At 40.1% G+C, this 23096-nt stretch overlaps 1 protein-coding gene across 8 annotated transcripts in view; it reads right to left on the reverse strand.

The window, feature by feature from the left end:
* ZNF521 (zinc finger protein 521) overlaps positions 1 to 23096 on the reverse strand; it is a 234148-nt gene that overhangs the window by 185882 nt on the left and 25170 nt on the right. The window lies entirely within an intron of this gene.

Consider the following 23096-nt stretch of genomic DNA (forward strand, 5'->3'; position numbering starts at 1 on the left):
ATGCACTCGATACGACTTCTCCTCTGACAACCTAGAGGAAATGTCTGAAAGCCCTATTAAAACAGAACAATGGACTAATAGAAGAACTCATTGGTTACGTATTGGGGAAGCACAGAATAATTCCTACTAGAGACTCCATTAATTAGAACAAATCCCAACTACTGCCTGAGGGCTGCCAGAGACAAGGCTGTGCTCCCTACTCCTGCATGAGCAGAAGTCTTACTGGGGTCAAACACTGAAGGTAACATTTAACCCTCTAAAGATTGTGGTGCTGTTCACTTTCAAGTCACTGTGTAAGTCACAGCAAAACTGAGGTACAAAATGGCAAGTAAAGGGGAATGATGCAACAGAAATAGGATTTTTCAAAGGAATTTAGTGAAGAGGTAGGTCTCACATCGCAGTGAAACTCTAGGGCAATTTGGTCCTACCTCCTAAAATGCCTAACAATAAAATCCTTCTATAAGACTATGGTTACTCTACTCATCTAGCTGGAATCCATCTGAAAGAGAAAGAGGGATGGTGAAAATCATATGATCTCCGCTCGTGCTTAGGCACAAGAGTTGAGATGGGGCTTGAAAAGAGACTTATTCTTGCTTGTCTCTCCAGTCTTTGATATGATTCAGGGAGTTAACTGGTCAGTTAACTGGCAGAAGCAAGCAGGATTTATTCCTTCTCTTTGATGTACAACTTGACTTATAAGGTTTTTCCCTCATCTTCTTAGATTAACAAAGATTGGCCACAATTTGCATAAATGTGGGAGTGAAGCGCTCCTCTTGCCCTGGGTGCCCAGTGGTAGTGTTCCCCCATACCCAGAGCATTTAATCAATCACACAATAAGAAGTTCAGGAACAGAATTTTTCCAGTAGGTGGGAGAGATCTTTCCTCTGCAGCATGGCATCATCTGCTTCCCATGATCTTTTACCCCTGCTCATTGCAGGAGGATTGGACTAGATGACCTTTAAAGATCCTCTCCAACCCAAACAATTCTATGATTCTATGATCTTTTGGAAGTTTTATTTCAAAAATATCCTGCTTCTGCAAGGAGATTTTGGTGACAGCCTCAGTCTCTTCTGTGGTCTCCTTCTGGCAGAGTATAGTTGTGGCTTTCTGTTTTTCAGCACAGGCTTTACAGCTTTCAGTGTGAGGGAGATATTCCAAAATTATGCTGTTGACGGAGTGTGAAAACTAGACATCAGTCGTATCATACCCTAAGATAGTTGGTCACCTCAATGATGCAGGTTCGCTCCTGACCTTTTTTTCCTGCAACAATGCTGCAGATATCTTAAAAGAGGAGACTTCCTATCTGACAGCAGTGTAATCAGCACCAAAGCCAGTAACTCACAGACACACTGTATGTTTATGGTTCACAAGGCATCACATTGTTAATGAGCAGATAAAACAAGAAGAAAGGGCTGTTCTTTGTTTACATCACTCCCCTCATAAGCAACAGATGTCCTGATAGACTAGACTGCATTGGCTTTGTTGGTTGAGAACCTCCCGCTGGCCCTGGATGAGAATCAAGCATCCATACTGATTTTGTTACAATTGTCAGCTACTTTTGTTACTACAAACCATGAACTGTTGCTGACTCATCTGTGCTCCCATGGGCACAGAGGAAATAATGTATGGAGTCATGCAGTGACTCCATGTATTGTTTTCCTCCTAAGATGACTACTGCTTGCTCACCCAAGAGTTCTTTGTTGTGGGGTGCCACACAGTTTCCTGACATCATCCTTCCTGGTGGCTGCGTACATGAAGAAATGGCCAGTAGACTCACATTCCTCTGATTTCTGTCAATGACACTGAATTATTTAAGTGTGTTTTGCCACGACCAAAATTTAGGTGAACATGAACCATCCAACACCTAGTACAGTTACTGGCAGTGAGTCACAGTTAGTTCCCAGTGGCACAGAAAGACCACATGGACTCTTTTCAGAGGAACAAACATGCCTGAATTCTGTGTCCTGCTGGATTTCCACGCTTTGGGCTACCCAGAAAAAGCCAAAAGCCAAACAGCCTTCTTGTGTCACGTCAGAGGCTCTCATGGTTCGATGCATAGACTGAAGTATAGATCACCTTTATATTCTCCTACCGAATTTCATCTTGAGGGCACTTCAAAACTTCAAAGCTGATGAAAGATGCAGAAATGCCATTACTGAATATGGTTTTATACAGGGAACGTCATTACCCTGTGTTTTGTCATCCACAGCTTACGGTGCTGCTCTTATCCACAAGTCTTACTTAACCTGGGGCCTCTACATGACAGAGGACAGATTTCCTGAGGTGCTTTACTCAGAGAACACTCTGGTTAGCTCCTGAAAAGCTGGCAGGTGCCCTCAGTAAAATCTCCAATTGCATGAATTCTGTTTCCCTTATTTTATCACAGTTTAGATTAGTCAGCTTCAAGGCTGCAGGGTCAAACTGGTGTGGCTTGTGTTTTGGCTGAAATGTGCTAGAGGAAGGAAGAAAATGGGAAAGAAAGCTATAGTTGAGGTAGGGAATAATTATGGAGAGTTTAAATAGCATTTGCGTACTGATCCTTATTAGTGGTCCCATTTTTATGATCCCTGGCAAACACAGTTTTATAAATTGGAAAACGAAGCTCATGCATTTATTTGTTCTCACACAGGGCTTTTTGTCACAACAGTCTACAAATGCTTACCTTGACGTGCCATCAAGACTTCCTCGCTTAAAACATTTTTCTCAGACTCTTTGGTCGTGGAAGCTGCTGGTGTCATATTCAGACAGTGTGGCTTTGAGGGGGGGCACATACTCCTCAGACATTCAAAATCAAGCATTCATTATGGCATATGCCATCGAGAATGACTTGGTTTTATATTCTGCTCAGTGAACCAAGAGTATCTACTTCACTGAGAAGAACTATGTAGGAGACCATCTCCTTTGTTTATTTTGTTTTCAGACAGACAAAAGGCAAGTTTGATGAATGACATATGGATGCCTCAAAAAGTTGTTAACTAGAACCGTTCTATGGTTTCGCACTCCAGAGCTTCACCCTGTCTCTGATAACATGGCAATCCCTCACATTTCCAAAGGAAAACTGCCTTACATTTATCCAAAAATGCTTTTCCCCCTTAAAATACAGTGGCATGGCTAATTTGCTTGTCAGTGCAGGTTACAGCTTGTTGGTCTAGATCACATTTGCTGGGGGAATTAATGTAATGCTCCCTTTTGATTTCTTCTGGCCAGTAATCACTTCATTTCTGAAGCAGAGTTGCCTGAGTCTGGTCTATAAAGCCCTGTCTCATGAGCGCTGTACATGTCCTCGAGGTCTAAGTCTGATAGCAGTACAGGTAGCTGTGAACACCACCTGAGTGAAGCACAGGGTAATAATAAAGGTGGCAGTAGTGCCTATACTTCACCAGATTATTCTCTTTTATTTTAGTTTTCTATATTTAAAAACCAGTTGGTGTACTCCAGCTTAAAAATAATGATAAATAAACCAATTATTCGAATTTCCTCAAGATTTTTTTGAGCCTTATCTTTAATACGATCTCAGGAAAAGACTTGTTAGTATTCTCAAGTTACTGCCACTCTACAACCGATCTAGCCAGCTACAGCAGGATCTTTTCCATCACAGGTACTCTTGAAGTTTGGGTTGGTGATACTAATAGCACACCCTTCAACTGTGTCTCCATTCTTCAATGTGACACTAAAAGTGGACTGTGCTGCTCTGGAGCATTTTGTCAGCTCACAGTGATTGAGAGATCCTCCCTGAGGCTCTTTTCTCCTTAATATCATGCAGAATTTCTGCCTTCTCTTTCAAAAGAAAATTCCTTGTTTAACTTCTCTAGGGTCACTGTATACTGGTGCAAAAAAAAAAAAACAGGTGCAAGACAAGTCTCTCTTTCATGTTAAATTTTTGTACGCTTCAATTCTCCATAGATGATTCACATCATTTCTGGATCAAATTACCTAGTTTTAACTACTGACAGGATCAAATTAACAAGGAAAAATGGAATATAAAATGAAACACATTGTAATGAGGGTGTGACACACAGAAGTACTGCTAACAGACCGAACTCTGCTCCCCTGTTCCGAAAGGTACCCGTACACTCCCTTAACTTACAGCGTGGTAATAGTGAACAGACAAACTCAACAGGCTGAGCAATGCATTTGAAGTTAGCTACAACTCTGCCTTCAGTGACTGAAAGTCTCTGCCTCCTGGATTGAGTCATCCGCCAAGTTCAGAGGACACGGGTGTGAAACTACTAGTTTCCACAGAAATCTGTATTTCAAAGAACTGACTCTATGAAAGGACTGTCACACTATGCAGACAACATACAACATCAACAGCCAAGTTAAGCGGAAACCAGTACATTTCTGTCCTTTGCAAATCAAATACACAAACTTGGCACATCCACACTGTCCATTAAACAAACATAAAATACCCAGGTTACTGGGGACCTTGCCAGCCCTGGAACTGAAGCAGCATCCTGAGAGAAGAGAATTGTTTACTCAAAAGTTAATACAACTATATTAGAGAGCTAAACTATCTCTGCATGGCATTTTACCATACGATACAGACATAACACAGTTACTGCTCGCTACTGCAAGGGTCTTCACTCTGAGAACCATTCTACTCCATTCTGTGCAATACACTTTTCTTCTTCATCACCCTCTTCCCTTTTGATACCCAGACCACAATGCAAAATTTTGGGTAACTTCAGTGATACAGGGGTCTCAGTGTCCATCATCTACTTGTGCTCAGCCTTCCTGTACTTCAGTAGACATGCATATTACGAACAAAGAGTTTCTGAACAGATTCAGCTTAGGTTCCCAAATTAATCTGATTACTCAGTTGAGCACAAGGTCTTTTCCTCAGACATTTACTTCTTCACTGGCTATAGCAAACACCAATAAGTAACAGCAAATCAAAGGCCGAAGAAGGCTGCCACACTAATATCTATCTACTACTTTGAGAGGAAAGGTTAATCTTTGTGCGAGTATGTTGAAGCAACTCCATTGAAATCCAGAGTTTATTTCCTCATTTAGGACACTAGTTCTGCTTTCAGTGTCACTCAAAGCACAGAGATACAGTCCTGTTTACTGTTTTGCCTGGTCACATTTTTCATGCCAATATTTAAATCTTTTCAGTTTCATAAATTAAACTGGAGCAGTGATGAGGGTGGAAGAACAGGACTGTTCTGCTAGGTCTCGGTGCAAAGTGACATGGGTCTCAGACACTTCTGCATCCTTTCAGCTATTAAGATATTTATTCAGCAATTAAAGATTTTAGCAATCACGTTCTCTACTTCACCTTACTTAAACAATTTGCCATCCTTTAATTCCTTCCACACAAGGAATTTTGTCTGCAAAATTACTCAGACTGGAGATGCATTTGCAAGTCATAATTTCATTTTAATGAGTAGCACATTATGGTCAGTACACTAAACGTTTGGTATACTTTTATGCATACCTATTTTCAAATCATTTGAACAAATTTATGTGATATATAGATATGCAAAACAGCCAGAGTTAACAGATGTTGCCCTCTAATCTTTACAGCCTCATCCTTTACTTTGGAGTTGCAGAGACCGGTATTTGAGATCTCAAATAAAACATACACTTCTGAATACAATTCTATAAATAGTAGCAATTTGTTTAGAGGGCTTGCTATAGTTTTCATAAAGAAAGATTCCCAGAAAATGTTTTCTGAAATAGAAGCTTTGATGGATAGGATCCAGTAGTTTAAATCAATATATAACCTTGTAGGAAAGCACTGTTGGTGCAAGTTTTATACCTTCAAACCCTATTTCCCAGCCAGGCTCCACAAAGTCTGAATTCAGAGTTAGGAGAATTCACTTTGTATCCCAGATACAATAATATAATCCATCATGGGAAAAGGACAATATGGAAACTGGTTCAGTACTATTACAGCCATATGGAAATCCATTGTGGGAGTGATTGGTAGTATATGCCTGCACCATGACTCACTTCTTTGCAACAGTATTAACTGGCATAACTAGTATAAGGAAAGGCTAGCTTACAATTCTAACTAAATTAGTAGGTTTCCTTTGTACCAGTAATTTCATCCTGGAATGCCATACATTCCTATTTCTCACCTAAGCCAACAGGAAATGGGCAAAGAATAGTGAGAAATGCAGCACCGCTGAACAAAGAACCTCCTCTTCACATCCTTCATTCCTCACAGCTCTAACAGAGGATCTCCAGCAGCATCTTCCTGCACTTGAACCTCGTGATTCTATTTAAGAACAACTTGAACAGGCAAGGTAGAGTTATCATCGTGTCTTTTGTGTGTGCCACTTTTTATTTTAAGATAACCTGTGCATCTTAATGCCTCAAGTTTGGAAGTGGAGCATTCCTGAATAACAATTCCCTGGTACACCATTTTACCTCATATGCAAAAGTTTCCTTCCTTGATGGTCTGGAAGAAGTAGTGGAAAGCATTAGATTGTGGGATGGTCAAAAGAATGAGGCATTGTGGAGAAGGTTAATATTCAGTGAAATTACTTACCTTTGCCTGTAAAGTTAAATTCTTGTCTGAAGTTTACCGCTTTTCATTGTGGGAATAATTTCTTTAGCCTTCCTCAGCTTAGAGAAAACAGTGGTACTTCTGGGCTCAGGCTGAGACAAGAGACCGTTAAGTAGCCCAGAAAGGTGTCTTTTAGGGGACATAACAGCTGAGCAGAGCATTTCAGGATCACAACTTTGGATGCAAGTATGTATATCTCACCTTAAATGATTAAGTTCATTTTTTATTTAATTTTTAAGCACCCTTAGATCTTCCTAACCTTACTGAAACACTGTGAAGATAAATACATCAAAGGCAAAAAGACACTGTCACATGGAGAGTTAAACCCCAGACAGACAGGATTTGAGAGAGACACACTCAGTATTTCTTCAGCAGTCATTGCAAAATGGAAGTTCAAAATTATTTTTTTTAAAAAAAAAAGCTGTATGCCTTTCTCTGGATGAAAATATTGATGTCACTAATTATCTACATGAAGCAGAGGATTCTGGCTGTAAGTAGTTACTTACGAAAAGTCATGGTAATTTGTCTAACTCATCTACTCTCACCTGGTCCTCTCTACACTCAACTATGCCCTCTCTCAACCTCTTTCATGTAGGTTGGCTTTTCAGGATCAGTAATTATAAATAGCTTAAAATCTACTCATGGCTTCATGAGGGAAGAAATTAGTGGACTTTAAACCTTTTTTTTTTTTTTTCACGAGGGAGCAGTGGCAATTTTCTTGTTAGCAACCAAGTAGAATCATTTCCCCAGTTTCTTCCTCAAATCTGTATTGAATAACCATGCCTGTTCTTTCATTTCTGAATCTCCTATTAATCAACACAAAGAGTCCTGAAAGTGAGAAACATTAGTGGCTGATGTTTGGACTTTTACTACTCATAAGTTATTTTAAAAAAAACCAGCAGATCAAATACACAGCTACCAGGACAAGAGTCTTCCATATTGTCAGCAAATATAATACAAAAAGGAAGAAAGGTAAGAAATTTTAAAAACAAATGAAAAGTGGAGAGGGAAGAAAGAAGTTAAAAAGACATGGCCTTGAATAACAAGGCAATGAAGAGAAGGTTAATATTCTGTGAAATTACTTACCTTTATCTGTAAAGGTAAATTCTAGTCTGAAGTTTACTGGCTTTCAGTCTGGGAATAATTTCTTTATGCTTCTTCAGCTTAGAGAAAACAGTGGTACTTCTGGTAATGCTACGAAAGCAGGCTTAGTGAGTGGGTTTAATTTTAAATATCAGTGAGGAAACAAGCTGCAAAGCCTTAGACTGGAAATAGGAATTATATTCTTTCCTCATTCCTGCTCTAGCTCATAGAAAACAATTCAGACTGGGTACAGAAAAATCATGCCAAAGAACATATGAGGACTCATTTTATGGGATCAGTTTTGGAGCTGCAAATTTTCAGGTAACGCAACTTTATTTAGCTATCTGTCTTTGAATGATTAATCCACTCACTGCATGAACTTCAAATGAACTACATAAATCTGATCCAGGTCTATGTTTATATAAAAAAAATAGAAATAAGGGAAGAAGTATGAGAACCTGCAGGCATTTTGCTCAGGCAGGCTTAGTGTTTCTTAAAATATTATACACCTGATTATGCTCGTAAGGTCTGGAAAAGGGGAATGCTACAGTCTTTACTTACACAATAATATAACATTGCATGTGTTATTTTAGAAGCATTTCACCAGTGTAGGCTAGCTATTCACATACAAAAATAGATACTTTTGGGATCCAGGAGATAATGTACCATTTCTTGAGAAAAAAAAAAAAAAAAAGACTGTCCATGTCTCTCATAGATGAAATGCTAGCAAAAATGCTAATTGCAAAGCATATTTTTAATTGAAACACACAACATAATTATATTGGCATTTTAACATACAACACCTTTACAGGAAAATACTATTATACAAAAGGCAACTAAAGGGTTCTATATTGCAGCCAAGTCCCTAAAGCTAGTATGCAATCTAATTAACTCACAATGACTCTTCTTTCAATCTGATTTAACTGCTTATTGAAAAGCAGTAAGAAAGAAGAATCTTTTACCCAGCATTTTAAGCAAAGTATAAGAAACGAGAAAGAGAATACTATAACGAACAACTTAGAGCCAGTCAAAAGCTGCAACATCTTTTTATAGAAAAAGGTGCTTTGCTGAAAAATGTGTCTCTTCTCCATCCAAAAAAAGACACATCCATAGGAGTAAAGGAAATGTTAAGAACCATTTTTACACTGAAAGTAAAATTTCTTCAGCTCCAGTGTCACGAAATGCAGTTGCAATGTGTAATCCAAACTTATTTTTAGCCAATAGCAAACAAGTTATTTTCTTTTTAATTTGTTTGTAAAAGATATCATTCTCTGTTCTTTCCATTCCCCCTCCTCAGAAACAGGCTTGTAGTTCTGATCAAACTACATACTTCATCATCAAGAGAATAGCCGGCAAGCCTATAAACTATGCAAATAACATTTGGATTGCAAACTATATTTACTACACTTGTCTGATGGAAGAATGATTATTCCATGTCTCAATTCACTAAGAGCATACTGACTACCTAAATACACAACATTTCCTGTACCCCTAATAGCTTCCACAGTTTAGTAAACACATTCCATGTATTACAGTAAAAGATTTCAAATCCAAACTTTTCTTCCACAGAGCATCCTGTATTTATACATCCCAGAATGTTATGGAAGGAAAGGGAGGAATGCTGCATGCATTTTATGGCAATTGTACTGGGGTCTGTTAAAACACATGGTTTGATTTTTAAGCTATCCAATAAGAGGCCTCAAGCCTCAACGAGTGAGCATTAGAAAGCATACATTATGCCCTCTATCGAAAATTATGTAATTTGACAGTAAAATGTATAAGTAAGCCCATAATTACCTTAAGTGTCTGCCACACAGTCAACCCTCTGGGCTCACAAGTCAAAATATTGTGCTAGAGCTCCCAGAGAACAGAGGCAAGGAGAAAAGGGAGGGCCAAGATATGATTTTAGGGTTAAACACCACCCAGAGCCGCTTCCTCGACCCCATGATTCAGAATCATGTGGGAATGACAGCCCTTGCATGTGGAACAGTTTCTACAGCTACGGCTGGGTTATCAGGGGCAGCACTCCTCTCTGTATGCTAAAAGAGCTTGTGCTGTCAGTTACCTCTGAAAGGAAGGAGTGACAAAGAAGAGTCCCATGAGTACTACTCACCTGAAAAACAAAGCATCAGCCATTTTTTGACAAAGCATGTGTGGAATAACCCACCCATTCACATCTTAAAAGTTGCAGTGCAATCTGCTTTTTGCGGACAGAAGAGATGCTGTGGCATTTTTCACAAGAGTAGGAGGTTTGCCACATTATTCTTGGCCAGAGTTTCCTGTCTCCCCCTACTATGTCTCATGGGTCCGAGCTGCTGTCTTCTGCAAAGCTGGCTACATTTCATGGTATTGTAGATAAATAGTTGCAAAAAAGATTTGGAGCATAGAAAATGAAAGGCATTGTGCAATTCTTACAGGCATATCAAATATAAGGTTTGGCCCACATGCAAAGAACAATAGTGACACACTGAAGATGTATTTATTACATCTGCTAGCCCCTTTCACCACACTCACAGCAACAGATCCACTAACTGAGGTGCAGTTTCAAAAACATTGTCTGAAAAATTCTGTGGGACTCACAGCATACAGAGATGCTCTTTGATTTCATATCTAAGCCTATGAATTTTGCAATAGGTAGAATTTAGCCTTTAATTTGTACTGGGCCTTTTTCCATGCCTATAGAGGAGAACTGCACAAGTAATTTTTAAGCATTTCAGGCACTGTCCAATAATTGAAATGCAATAGAAAAGGCTAGAGCCTCTCATGAAGCCAACTCAGAATACACAAACTCACCCTCAACCATAAATCAGGACCAGCTATGCCTGCATTGAGATGACAAAAACCATATGCTCTGTGGAATACCAGACACTCTTTCACTCCGTGCTATGAGGGGTAAATGTTCCTACCACTTGGGAACTTCTTGCAATACTTTCAGTGGTATCCACTACAGCATATATTCCTAAAGATACATTACATAAAGGCTGGAGCCTTTACAAAAATGTTCAAAAACTGATCAAATCAAGCATGAGACTGTTGCAATGAATGACTATGCAAATAGCAAGATGGGCTGTACACCTGAGATTGCAGCTGTGTTCTTGGTTCCTGTAAAAAACATTTTGAAGTCCAGCAGAGGCTGTAGAATGAAACTAAGTATATGGAGTGAGTTTCAGTCTGCTGTTCTTGCTGAAGTACCCAACAGGAATAGTAGCACTATCCTGGATATCCTACGGGCAAAAAAGGAACAGAGACAAACAGTAGAAAAGTGAAGGGTGAAAAAGGAGGGAGAACAGATGAGAAGGAGAGAAGCAGTGGGATACTGCAGCACTAGAGAAAATCATCTCCACCCTTCTCAGCCAAAGAGAGAACTGCAGGGATACCTGACCTGCTGATAGTGGAAAAGGCAACAGAAATAAAAGCACATTTCCAGAAACACTCAGTAAGAGAATGGAAAGCATAAAGATAACAAAGACAGAAAAGTAGAGTCTCAGTAGCAAGAATAAGCATACGAAATAACAAGAGAAAATAAAAGACAATGATAGGTGGAGAGGGTCACAAAAGAGGCAGAATCCAATTTTAATAAGATAAATTGCATTCTTCCATTTTCTCAGCCTTTGCTTTTGAGAGCATGGCAGACAGGGAAAGCTTTTCTACTTTCAAACTAACCTGCCACAGGAAACTGCTTGCAACTATATGGTTACTACTACAGCCTGTCAGGTTTTTGGGAAGTGCGATTTGGAAATAAGTTTGTTAAGCGCTGACTATTTTGAAATGATAAAGCGTGTTAGAAAGGCAGAGATCTGAGTGGCACGGAGAAGAATCCTGAGAGCAATAATACAATCGAATGAGAGTTTGAACTCGCTAGGAGAAATCCTGCCCTCAGCGAACATAGTAATGACATTTCCATTGGTTTCAGTGAAGCAAAGATTACAGCCAACAAATGATGGATATAAATTGAAAAAAGTTCTCCAGTCAGGCTACATAGATGCCTAGTGAAGGAAAGATTGCCCTGGAATGCAGAATATTCTAATCATAACATTACAGAAAAAGCAAATATTAGAAGTGTTTTAAGTATTTCAAATGCAGTTTAGAAGAATAATTAGAATCATACAGAAACCTACAGTTATTGACATATTAAAACAGTTCAGGACAAAGGATGTGTTGCTTGGAAACTGAATTTACAAGAAAAATCAAACATGCTCAGTGTTTTGTAAAAATCCAAGCATCACTTCTGACCACATATTGAAGTCAGATAATAGCAATAAGAAATAAATGCATACATATGAACAATTATTGATGTTAATTTATGTGTTAACAGTAAAACTGACGTGTTATGCACTCATGCTGAAGTCTACATTTGTCAGAGCAAGGTAAACTAGCAACTGCCATTTCATTTCCCTACGCTTTGCTTTTACAGCTGGTAGAAGGTTTGCAAAGTACTTGAAAAACTTGACCCTTCTCCAGCCTCCCCCGCATGAGTCACCCAACCTTCCTTCAGTCATTAGACTGCACTTCCTGCTGGGATCCAGCAGTAAAACAAACGAGAGACACTAGTTCTGGTCACAGTGAGGGAGGTAATAAACCAGTGACAGGTATTTTTATGAAATTTAAAATTAATTCCCATATATTATACATATCGACCAAGCGCCAATCCATGGCACTATCTTATGCAGAGTTCGATTTCAAAGGACATTTTGAAGCACTCCACTGCATTCCTTGTCCTGAAAGTATGCTTTCCTTTTTTACATACAAGCAAAATAATATACTGTATTTTATGTGCTTCAGAAATATTACAGACAAAAATATTAAATCTTGTAAATGTATAAACTTAATATGATTTTGATAACAGTAAGAGTAAATTTAAACCAAAATTTCACAGGTAAAGTTTCAGAATTTCATGTCCTTGTAATATCTGTGTCAAATACTCTTTGTCGAGTTTGAGTTTTTTACAAGTCGACTGCCAGTTCACTTTTTCTAGTTTGCTTCAATTCACCATGATAACTCTCAGTTCTACCATATCTTTAATACATGCACATTTCTGGGAAAACCCCATTTCCCTTCCCCCAAAAATCAATCCCAAATGAAGCATCCATTGAGAAAAGTGATTATGCTTGGTCAGCCAAATTTAGCAACAAATTTACCCTTTTGTGTCCACAGATCCTCCTGGTATTTTATTTCCAAACTTGCCTACTAGTACACTAACTGTGCTGAGAGAACTGCTGTCCCCATAAACTCCTCGGGTTCATTCTACAGTGCACACAGGAGACACAACCCCTTTAAACTTCAAGGAGTTCCCGTTGCAGTGTAGAAGAGAAAAATTCAGAGATTATGGAATAATCATCTCGAAATCGATCAATTTCCCCCTGAAGGTAAAAAACTGAAAGAAAGAAAAAAGTTGAACAGTTCCAGCTTGCCTTCTTGAAGGGAAAGTACCCCCAGGGCATGTTGTAGAATGATCCCCATCTCCTTCTCCTGATGCTTATTAAGAGGTCATAGATCTCAGTTACACTACAGCATTCCCAAATGATATCCCCAGCTAAGGACTATGACCTCTTAGTACAAGTACAGGCATATAAAATTAAGAATACTAAGGGTTCACATTAAGAAAGAGTTTGCCTTAACTACCAGTCATTTTGGAAGAACAGTTGGAATTCATGGCATATCTGGAGTCTTGTAAAAAACTGGAGCTTTAGTAAAAGGGGCTGCAGGTTCCAGTGTTTTCCATAGGTGCAGCTCCCTATGCCAGGGCTAAATTTCTGTATCTGAACATCACAGTGGATCTCCACAACAGAATATTCAATATAAGAGGTGTCTTTCTCAAAAAGCACAAGGTATGGCTGAGAACATCCTGGGTTAATTAAGATGTGCTTTCTCTTTGTCTTAAGCCTATTCCCTCTAACAAAGAGTAATAGTACAGAAGTGATTTTACAACCATCTCAGATGGGTTATTATGCCAAGACCAGGCAGGGACTGGAATGCCTTTAAGGACCTTTCCTTTCCAATAATTCTTTTTTTTAAAAAAGCAGGTTTTTTACACCCTCCTGATGATGCTTGAGAGAATAAACTGAGCCCATATAGATGGTGTGTTAGTGAACTACCACATCACCCTGAAACCTTAACACTTTACAGCTGATTGTATAAACATGAATTAAGGTTTTTCTACAACTGCATTAAGCAAAGTATTAAAGAGCTGTGGGGCATTTTGTTACATTTGGCTTTCCAACTATGAATTTAACTGCTGAACATATAAGTAATGATAATCTGTTGTACCTCCCATTCCGTTCATTTCTAAATGGTAATTAAAGCAAGCACCAATAATAAAAACAGCAAGTATTTCAAGAAAATTATTTTAGAAGGTGCAGGAAATTCACCACTTAAAAAGACTAATTTGTCATGGCAACAAGACCTGTTTTGTAATACACCAACAATATATTATAAATATTCCAGTACAATAGAAGCATAGAATAAACAACAGGTATTTACTCTACAGTAACTGACTCTCTGAAACACTGTAGTCAATAAGGACTGTAGGTGTATATATGTGCATACATGCAAGACAATAGTTTTATTTTTAATAGTGTGTCTATTAGAATCATACACATGAGCTCCCGTTGTACTGGGTAAAGGTCAGGGTAGCTGCGACCCTGTATCAGCAGCAGCTTTACAATTCAAAGTCTGTATTACTGAGGACTGTGAAAAGCAAGACAAGCTTGGCCACAGGATCCGTATTGATTACAACTGTAATTGGAAGCAGCATAGTTATCATAGGGTAAGTAATGACTAGTTTTTCTTCTTCACATATGTGCCAGTGTTGATGATTCCCCCTGCCCCCTCCTCTCTCTCTCCTGCAGGCAACCGTCTTCCTTGGACAATGAGAATTAGAAATTTCAGCTGCATAGATCAAATAGTGATTATAGTACTGCTGTCGCAAAACTGGAATGAGCTCTGGCAGTTAGGTCCTCCACACAATGCCTGATAAAGGTCAGTGGATTACCTCATGTCATCACCTGGCAGATCTCAGAAATTGGACCCTCTCCTGAAATAGGCAGGAGATGTCACTTGAGCACTGGGAGAGCGAAGTTAATATTCCATGGGAAAGACACAGTAGCCAAATGGTAACACAGAGAGATACCCTGAACTGCCCATTTGGAAATGCTCTGTGAGGAAACAGCTTGACCTTTAGAACACCCAGCACTGGCTATAAATAAATGGAGCAACAGACTGTCAGCGTAATAAAGCAAAGTTCTGGATTTAGCTAGGGCAGATTTTCAACAGCGTGCCAGGGAAGCACTTGAACTAAGTCTGAAAAAGCTACGGAGCTGGGCAAGTCAGTGATTGGAGACAGGGACGATGATGTAGAGCTAGCTTGGTAACCACAAAATACCAAAGCCAGAAGAGGAACTATTTATAATGTCATCGTGGCCCCTCTCAGAGCCTAATGCTATTGCACCCAGCCACAATGGCATCTCAGGTATGCCTAATTGATGCTTGCACAGTCCTATGTAGAAAAGCACCACATAGACGTGTCCTCTGGCATAGCTTAGGACTATGACCATAAGTCCTGCTGCTGAACATGACTTGGGATGAAGACACTGAAATAAGTTATATTTACATAAACCTCTGAGTATATGCTGAAAAACAGACTCTGGGTGACAGGCACATGGGGTCTTTTAACCTGCAAAACAGTGCACTGCTGTCCTCGATATTCACTCCTTATCTGCAGTTAAAGAATATTTACTTGAGAAGCTTTGAGCAGAAGTGATCAAAAGCATGGTTCAAATGTGCGATGCCTAAGTCCCAGGATGACTTGCTTCATGTTCCGGACAGGAATGGATATCTTGTGTATGTAAGAGCACTTTGACCAAACTCTGCTGCCACAGTCCATTTGCTCAGTAAGGCATGGATTGCTGCAAGATGAACCCTAAGAGCCCTATACATGATGCTAGACTATTTAAATGTAAAAGACAGTTGAGAGACTGTTGTACCAAGAACTTGACCTGGTAACCTTTGCACTGAGGCTGCCTACACCAAACCTCTCTGCCAGTAAGAGAACGACAGGACAGCCTCCAGTTGAGTGGCTTCTGCTGCAGAGCAGGACTTCCCAGGCTGGCAAGGAGGCGTCTCTGTCCATGGTACTCAGCGAGGCAACGCTTTCCTCACTGGTGCAGGGACACCGGGTCTGATCTGGTATCTTGCCATTGGCTGGGAGTTCAGGTTCACAAGGTGTGAAGTCCTTGGTGGACACATACAGTAGATAAGCCAACCAAAGCTATACTTGCTGGTATGTGCTAAAAGAATCACCTGCCTTTTTTAGTGATCGAAAAATCAGGCTAGAATAAGAGGGAAACAGGAAGCAAAATTGAGGAAATAAAAAAATCAATGAAAGATATACAGGAAGCACGCAAAGTCCCTTGGAAGACACTACCACTTGCTTCTTCCCCGACCTCCAAACAGAACAAGAGTTCTGGCATTTACAATTAATGCTCATGAACAGGTTTATTATGGGGGTTCCCCGAGTCAAGGATAACAGTTCCATGATACAGACATCAGCTGCTTTCATTTACAAGAGGTCACTGTCAGACAACTCAGGAAGTGCAACAAGCTGCTTTTAAAACACCCAAGAGGTGAAGATCTACTGGTTTTATGACTGATTAACAATCTCAAGAGCAGAGATTAATGGTTTCCAAGCAAAAGGGGGAGGAGTTTATGCCTCCTTGCCCATGTCGGCCATTCATCGTGGATCTCTTAAGATAAGCACAGGGGTTTTGAAGTACAGCAAGAAGGCTATGCAGCCTACTTTCACAGCTTTCAGCTCCAGCATATACAAGTTGCCTCCACACCTGAGCAGTACCAAGCTAACTACAGAAGTATTTATACAGAATTTTGATATAAAAATTTAAGAATGCAATTATCAAGACCTTCATGTGTCTTCCCTAGGAGCATGAAGTTCTGTATAGCAGATTCTCCGAACTGCTACAATTTTAGCAGGTTTCAGCCATTCTGTAATGCATATACATTTTCCATCCAAGTCCACTGACAGGCTTTACACTGCTCTCTGAATTCAAAATTATGATCTCTGGAGACAGAGGCTGTAGTTACCGCCCTATTCCCCCTTTCCCCCAAAAATAAAGGATTTGGACTTGCAGATATGGGTCCTGGACCACGTAATTCTGAGAGGATGAGTCTACAACTTGCAAAATCAAAGAAGCGCATTGAACTACCATCTGTGTTGGCTGGGACAGGAAACTGCAGGAGAGGGTCTGCTTTCCACTGTCTCAGTCAAACAGAATGTCACTTTATGGAAAAGAAGTCAGAAGACTGTGGTCGAAAGCAAATGGAAAAGTAGAAGCATGTCTCTGTAGTATGGCAACTGGGAAGTCCACTAGGGAAAAAGAGAGGCCTAAACTCAAGTCCCCAGTCCAAGCACTGTTCGTCTTTCATTCAATAACGGTTTAATGTAAAATCCATATGCAGTCCTTGGTGCAGAAATTCTCAAGAGAAACAGGGTGACTGTCTCTGAAGTGAAGTAACTGTACTTGGCAAACAGTGCTTGGCAGTGTGCCACTAACTGCAATGAGGCAGATGAATATGCTTTTGGTGCATCAGAGATTTAACTTCTTAGGGTCCTTGTCCTCAGAAGCACTTTTATCAAGCTCAGATTTTTCTCTGTACTGCAGAAATGACCAAGGACCCTTGCCATGTATCTTTTCTCCACACAGATAGTGGAAACTGAAAAAAACCCAACAATGGCAAGATCTGCAATATATTTGGCCAGCTCTAGGAATCTTTTTCTAGCAAGAAGAGCAATTCTAGCTAGGATATCAAAGCATGACAATGCCAAGCGCTCACAAAATTTATCTTGTAGTCTCACTGTGCACAGCATACATCCTTTGGGACAAAATCCCCTGGAAAGTTTTCAAGTCTTCCAGTGAAAGAGATGGTCCTGGCATTATCAACTCATTCAGAAAGATGAAAGATTCCTGGGCACTAGGAAGAAATAAAAAGAGGTGAGAGAATGAAACCATTACAGTGGAATCTCTATTACCTCCGATTGGCAAGTCCATGATCACTCATGGTGTGTGCTGTCTGTGAAGCTGTTAGGTAGCACAACCTCTTATTTCTAGACATGCAAGAAGGTGTTTTTCAGCCACACAGGAGGATGATATCTATGAAAATTAATTTTAGTCACAATTGGAAACACAGAAATACTGACTTAGCTAGAAGTTCCCAGCCTAGTAGTACTCCAGTGCTGATGGAGAACAGCACTCAGAACAATTGGTTCCCAATATATCTGCTGGAATTACTTTCAGATGGCATGCAAGAGGAATCTCTGAGCAGGGCTAGAAAGCAGGATTGCATCTCCTCGTTGCCAGGGGACACACAGCTATAGCCAGTAACCTTTTCAACATCAGAATCAAGTTAGGTGGTAACACGAATGGCTCTCAGCTCCACCTGACATCCTTACTCAACCTGTCAAAACTCTAGCACTAAGCTAGAGCCCAAAGCATAAAACTAAGTGTACCTAATCACCTAAAGGTAAATAAATATCCCTGATGGAGAAATAGCTCATGTCTTTTACTTGAGAACACCCTTAGCCTTGAAGCTAGGACTGCATATATTTCAGTAGCCCGCCCTCAGAAAAGTTTTACAGCCTGCGATGCCAATGGGGCTAGCAGTGAAGCCGTGTAACATGCACTAGGTCTACTGACATTCAGGAGGAGGATGGCAGTCTTGCGTACCAGCATCTCTATTGCTGTTGAGTTAGTCAACAACTCAGCCAACTAGACTGGCGTGTTCACTGCATGTTTGACTGCAAGCAACATATCACCACAGGAGGCTCATTTTTCTAGTATTACTTTGGTTATAACTGAGGCTTCTGATGCCAAAGCGACCTACAGGATCTTCAGGAGAACCAAGCTTGAGTTGAATGCCTCTGAATACAGAGTCAGCCAGCAGAGAGGCAGTGCTCATATATACAGAGGAGACTTCATAGAGTATGAACCCCGAGGGTTTGGACTGAAAGGTGAAATAAACAGCATGAAGTACTGTGCAGGGAGAAGAGACCACAAATCAAGTAGAAGAAGATTAGGGAAAGTGCCTGACAAATGGTGCCCCACCAACAGCACAAATGGCAGCACTACAAAAGGTTAAGCTTCTTTTCCTGTTGGCAGAAGAAGGGTAGAAGGTGCAGTTGAGGGTTTGTCAGTAGTGTACCACATTTGATCTTGCATGCACGTTCCTAGAGTGAGATCCAAACTGACATATACTAGAAGGACATGAGATTCATAGCCATGCTAATTGGATCCTTTACTTATATACACAACTTAGATGATGACAATGTGCAAGTGGCTCATGAGTTATTAAATGGAATTGCTGCAGGAAGGATAGAGTGAGAAAAGCATTAACATTAGAGAGAAACACTATGAAATCCATATTTTTATTGCCAATCTTTTGTAATGACTGAATTAATATAGTTCAGCATCTTATCTGCCCATGCTTACAAGTGTTGCAAATAATTTTTTTGGGCATTTCCCCCGTTTATCCGTTATTTGTATTCCACAAACATCACAGGAATTGTCAGCAATTAACATAAATAAATCATCACCTTTTCAGAGAAAGCTTCAGTAGAAGAATTTCAGATGATAGCAAAAAAATATTACTAAATAGCTCATGAAGGGCTTGTTCCATCCCCCACTGAAGTCAATGGGAATCTTTTCATTGGCTTCAATGGATATTGGATCAGACCCAAATTGAAAAGATCAATAGCACACACATTAGGATAAAAGAGCAGCTATGCCCTCCTCTAGAAAAAGAACATGAGTTCAATTCAAAGAACAGATTACAGGAAGGAACCAGTTGGGGAGAACTTTTTTCTTCTCCTTTGGAAAAATCTGCAATAGAAGAGCAATTCAAGATCCTGAGAGCTAAATCTCACAGAGTTGTAAGTAACTCTTATCTTCCACTATTCTCTGAATAGGTGGGGGTGACTGACACTTTGAGAGATTGGGACCACTGTTTAATAAAGCAGCTCCCCTCTCCTCATTCCTGTCTTTGGTTGAGAGTGCAGAATGAAGATTCAATAAAGCAATTTTATTCCTTCCACTGAAGTGTCAAAGCTTCAGAAGAACACATCTAATGTTTTCAAATGCAAAAACTAGAAGCCCCAGTATCAATCTGAGAACCTACAGTGGCAAGTGCCATTCTCAAGCATGTTACAAGGTCGGTAGAATTGGAGGCCGTCAAGACACTCAACTCTTATGTTTCGTGTGGCCAGCAGGAGTAGGGAAGTGATGGTGCCCCTATACTTGGCACTAGTGAGGCTGCACCACAAATACTGTGTGCAGTTTTGGGCCCCTCACTACCAGAAGGACATTGAGTTGCTGGAGCATGTCCAGAGCAGGGCAATGAAACTGGTGAGGAGTCTGGAGAATAAGTCTTACAAGAAGCAGCTGAGGGAACTGGGATTGTTTAGTACGGAGAAGAGGAGGCTGAGGAGAGACCTTATCGCTCTCTACAACTACCTGAAAGGAGGTTGTAGGGAGCTGGGTGTTGGTCTCTTCTCCCAAGCAACTAGTGATAGGAGGAGAAGAAATGGCCTCAAGTTGCAGCAGGGGAGGTTTAGGTTGGATATTAGGAAACGCTTCTTTACTGAAAGAGTGATCAGGCACTGGAACAGGCTGCCCAAGGACGTGGTGGAGTCACCATCCCTGGAGGCATTCAAAAATGTGTAAACGTGGCACTTCAGGACATGGTTTGGTGGACATGGTGGTGTTAGGTTGATGGTTGGACTTGATGATCTTGGAGGTCTTTTCCAAACTTAAAGATTCTATGATTCTACATTCAGAGTTTTACTAAAGGGTTGTCCTAAGTCATTTTTTTGACATCCTCTTTGTTCCATCAATGTAACTGTTGATGTTACCCAGTATAACTATATGGAAAATGACCCTACAATTGGGTCAACATGCACAGTTCATCAGTTCTTGCAGTGCAGCTCCCTGGGCTTCTCACAGAGCACCTCCAAAGCTCAGTAAAATCCAGAGAAGCTGCAGCTGGCTCAGCCATATGAACATAAGGGTTTGGAGGGCTTCAGAATTCAAACATGAACTTCAGGGACTGACAGTCCTGGTGTTTTTACATAATGGACATCTCAGGTAACACTTCAGTACCTGAAATGAGACCCAGATTGGAAAGATCATACATCAGGAGAGAGGATACTCTCTGTCCTCCTCCAGAGAGAACACAGGTGACCCAAAAAAAATGATAATACAATAGAAAAAATTCAATTTTGGTAAACATCTTGCCTTTCATTAATAATTTGGTGACAGACAAATACCTTAGGGTGTCTACTAGTTTCATTGTGACTCCTCCAAAGGGAGACAACCAGAGAAATTATGTAACACCCTGTTGCGTCAGAGACTGTGATGAGAAAGGGAGGTGCAACTACCCCTCCATGGTAACATTCTTTTTGAAAACTTTGAACCTGAGTGTGGCACCCAAAGGCACTGGTGGAAGTCCAAGAGAAAGGCAAAAGTTCAGGGAGCTTGCCTAAAACGCTAAAAGCAAACTTTATTTTTGTCAATATATGTTGTGCTTCAGAAGAGAGAAGTAAGCTGCTTGTTTGTCAGCTGTTTGTTACTGATTAACTAAAAAAAAATCTAAAAGGATGAGGTTTTCATAAATGTTGTACCCTTAGTGTTAGGTTACACATGTAGCTCGGGACCTGGCACTGAATTCACCTCACTAACCACCTGTTTAGTGGTTTTTTGCTGGAGAAAGAAGAAATTCTCAAGTCTGGCCATTCCGTCTCTCTCAACTCAAGGGCGTATTTTGATAATTTATATCTAGAAACAGAGGACAATTTGCTTTTTGTCAACTTTGTTGTCCAGATGGATATGCAGTTCAGGTTTTTATTCAATTCATTAGCTTTCAAACAGTCTGATCTCTATCCATTCACTATCACAAGTGTCCTTGAAAGAGAAGCAAAGGTATTTTCAAGAACTTAAAAAATTTCCTTCAAGATTCACTTTCATTCCCCATCCTCTGATATCATACATATATTTCTGCCTTTACTTGTGCACCCCAAATTGATTAATCCAGCATGCTTGTTTTCTCTCCCATTTAGCAAGACATCTCTCAGCAAGAACTGCTGTGTTCAGGAGTAGTGCTCTAGGACTCTTCCTACTTACTGCTCCCCCCCAGTTGCTTTTCTTCAGTTTCTCAACCCCAACTGTGCAAGCACTGTTCAGTGCATTCTGCTTGCAGCTTTAAAGCAGAGAAACCACCTGGTAGAAGGTGGAGGGGGGCAGCAACTAACAAACTAGAAAGGAGAAACAGCCGTATCAGCCACTAATTTTTCAACGTCGAAAGAGCAAAAGAAAGAAGAGAGGTATAAAGAAAAGGAGAGAAAAGCATTAAGAGAGAATAACCATACTGCCAGAAACCATGAGCAATATAGACAGATGCATCCTAGAAGTTTGTAGGAGTAGGGAATAGCAGAACTGACTGTACCTGAAGTTAGAAAAACATTTTACAGGCTAGAAAAGGCAAAGTGATATCTTAATAAAAGTAAATGTTTCTTGCTGCAGCAGATTTTCATCTTCCATAATTTCAAGATGAAATTAAAAACATTTTACAAATTCACATTATTTTCTCAGCCCTCCTTCTGCTCCTGCCTACTTATTCCTTTTCTGCTCACCTTCTTTTCACACTTCATCCTGAAGAGCAGTACTGCTACTTGACTTTTATGTGATCCTGCCAGGTCTTAGCCTGTGGATCTACTGGAAACAAAAATAACCCAGAAAGCTCTCCAAACATGAGCACACACACACTTTCTAAAAGCATTCCCAACGGGGAAGGATGTCTTTCCTTGTTTACAAAGTCATACTAAAGAAAAGTTTTTAACATAACTGCACTGCACAATAAATACATTCTACACTGTAGAGGCTAAAACTAAAGAACCATCCAACAAAAAATAAAAATGCCTTTCTGCTGATACTTAGTCTATTTGTACCTACAGTGCATACATCAAAAGATCTAGAAAAACTAAAGGGCAAAACTACTTAATCAGAGTTTATGTGTCTTCCTAGGTGAGGGGACTGTCTACAATCATTTCAAAGATTAATCCAGGCTGGCTACATGTCCATTCACCCAGCTCTGTTCAGTTCAGTAGTATCTGATCAGCACTTAGTTCTGCCTTTCGACTAAAGCTGAGATTTTATCTTCCCCTCTAACAATTTGTTTAATTTCTCTCACCTTTCAGTTAATGGTTACTGTACAGTCACTTGTAGTTAACAGATTAGACTAACACAACATCCAGCCCAGATCTGCAACATGCCGTTGTGCAAATTCATTCATTATGTGGCTGCACTTAAATCCCGCTTACAAATACCCTCTGCCTTCAAAAGCGACTTAGGAAAACACGTGTATAAGCAAAGTATGGAAAGCTGTATGGTATGCATCTAGAAACTACACACAGCAGCCAGGCACAGACAGCTAACAAACA

This window comes from Chlamydotis macqueenii, chromosome 2, assembly GCF_036417535.1.
Source record: "Chlamydotis macqueenii isolate bChlMac1 chromosome 2, bChlMac1.mat, whole genome shotgun sequence".
Taxonomy (NCBI): domain Eukaryota; kingdom Metazoa; phylum Chordata; class Aves; order Otidiformes; family Otididae; genus Chlamydotis; species Chlamydotis macqueenii.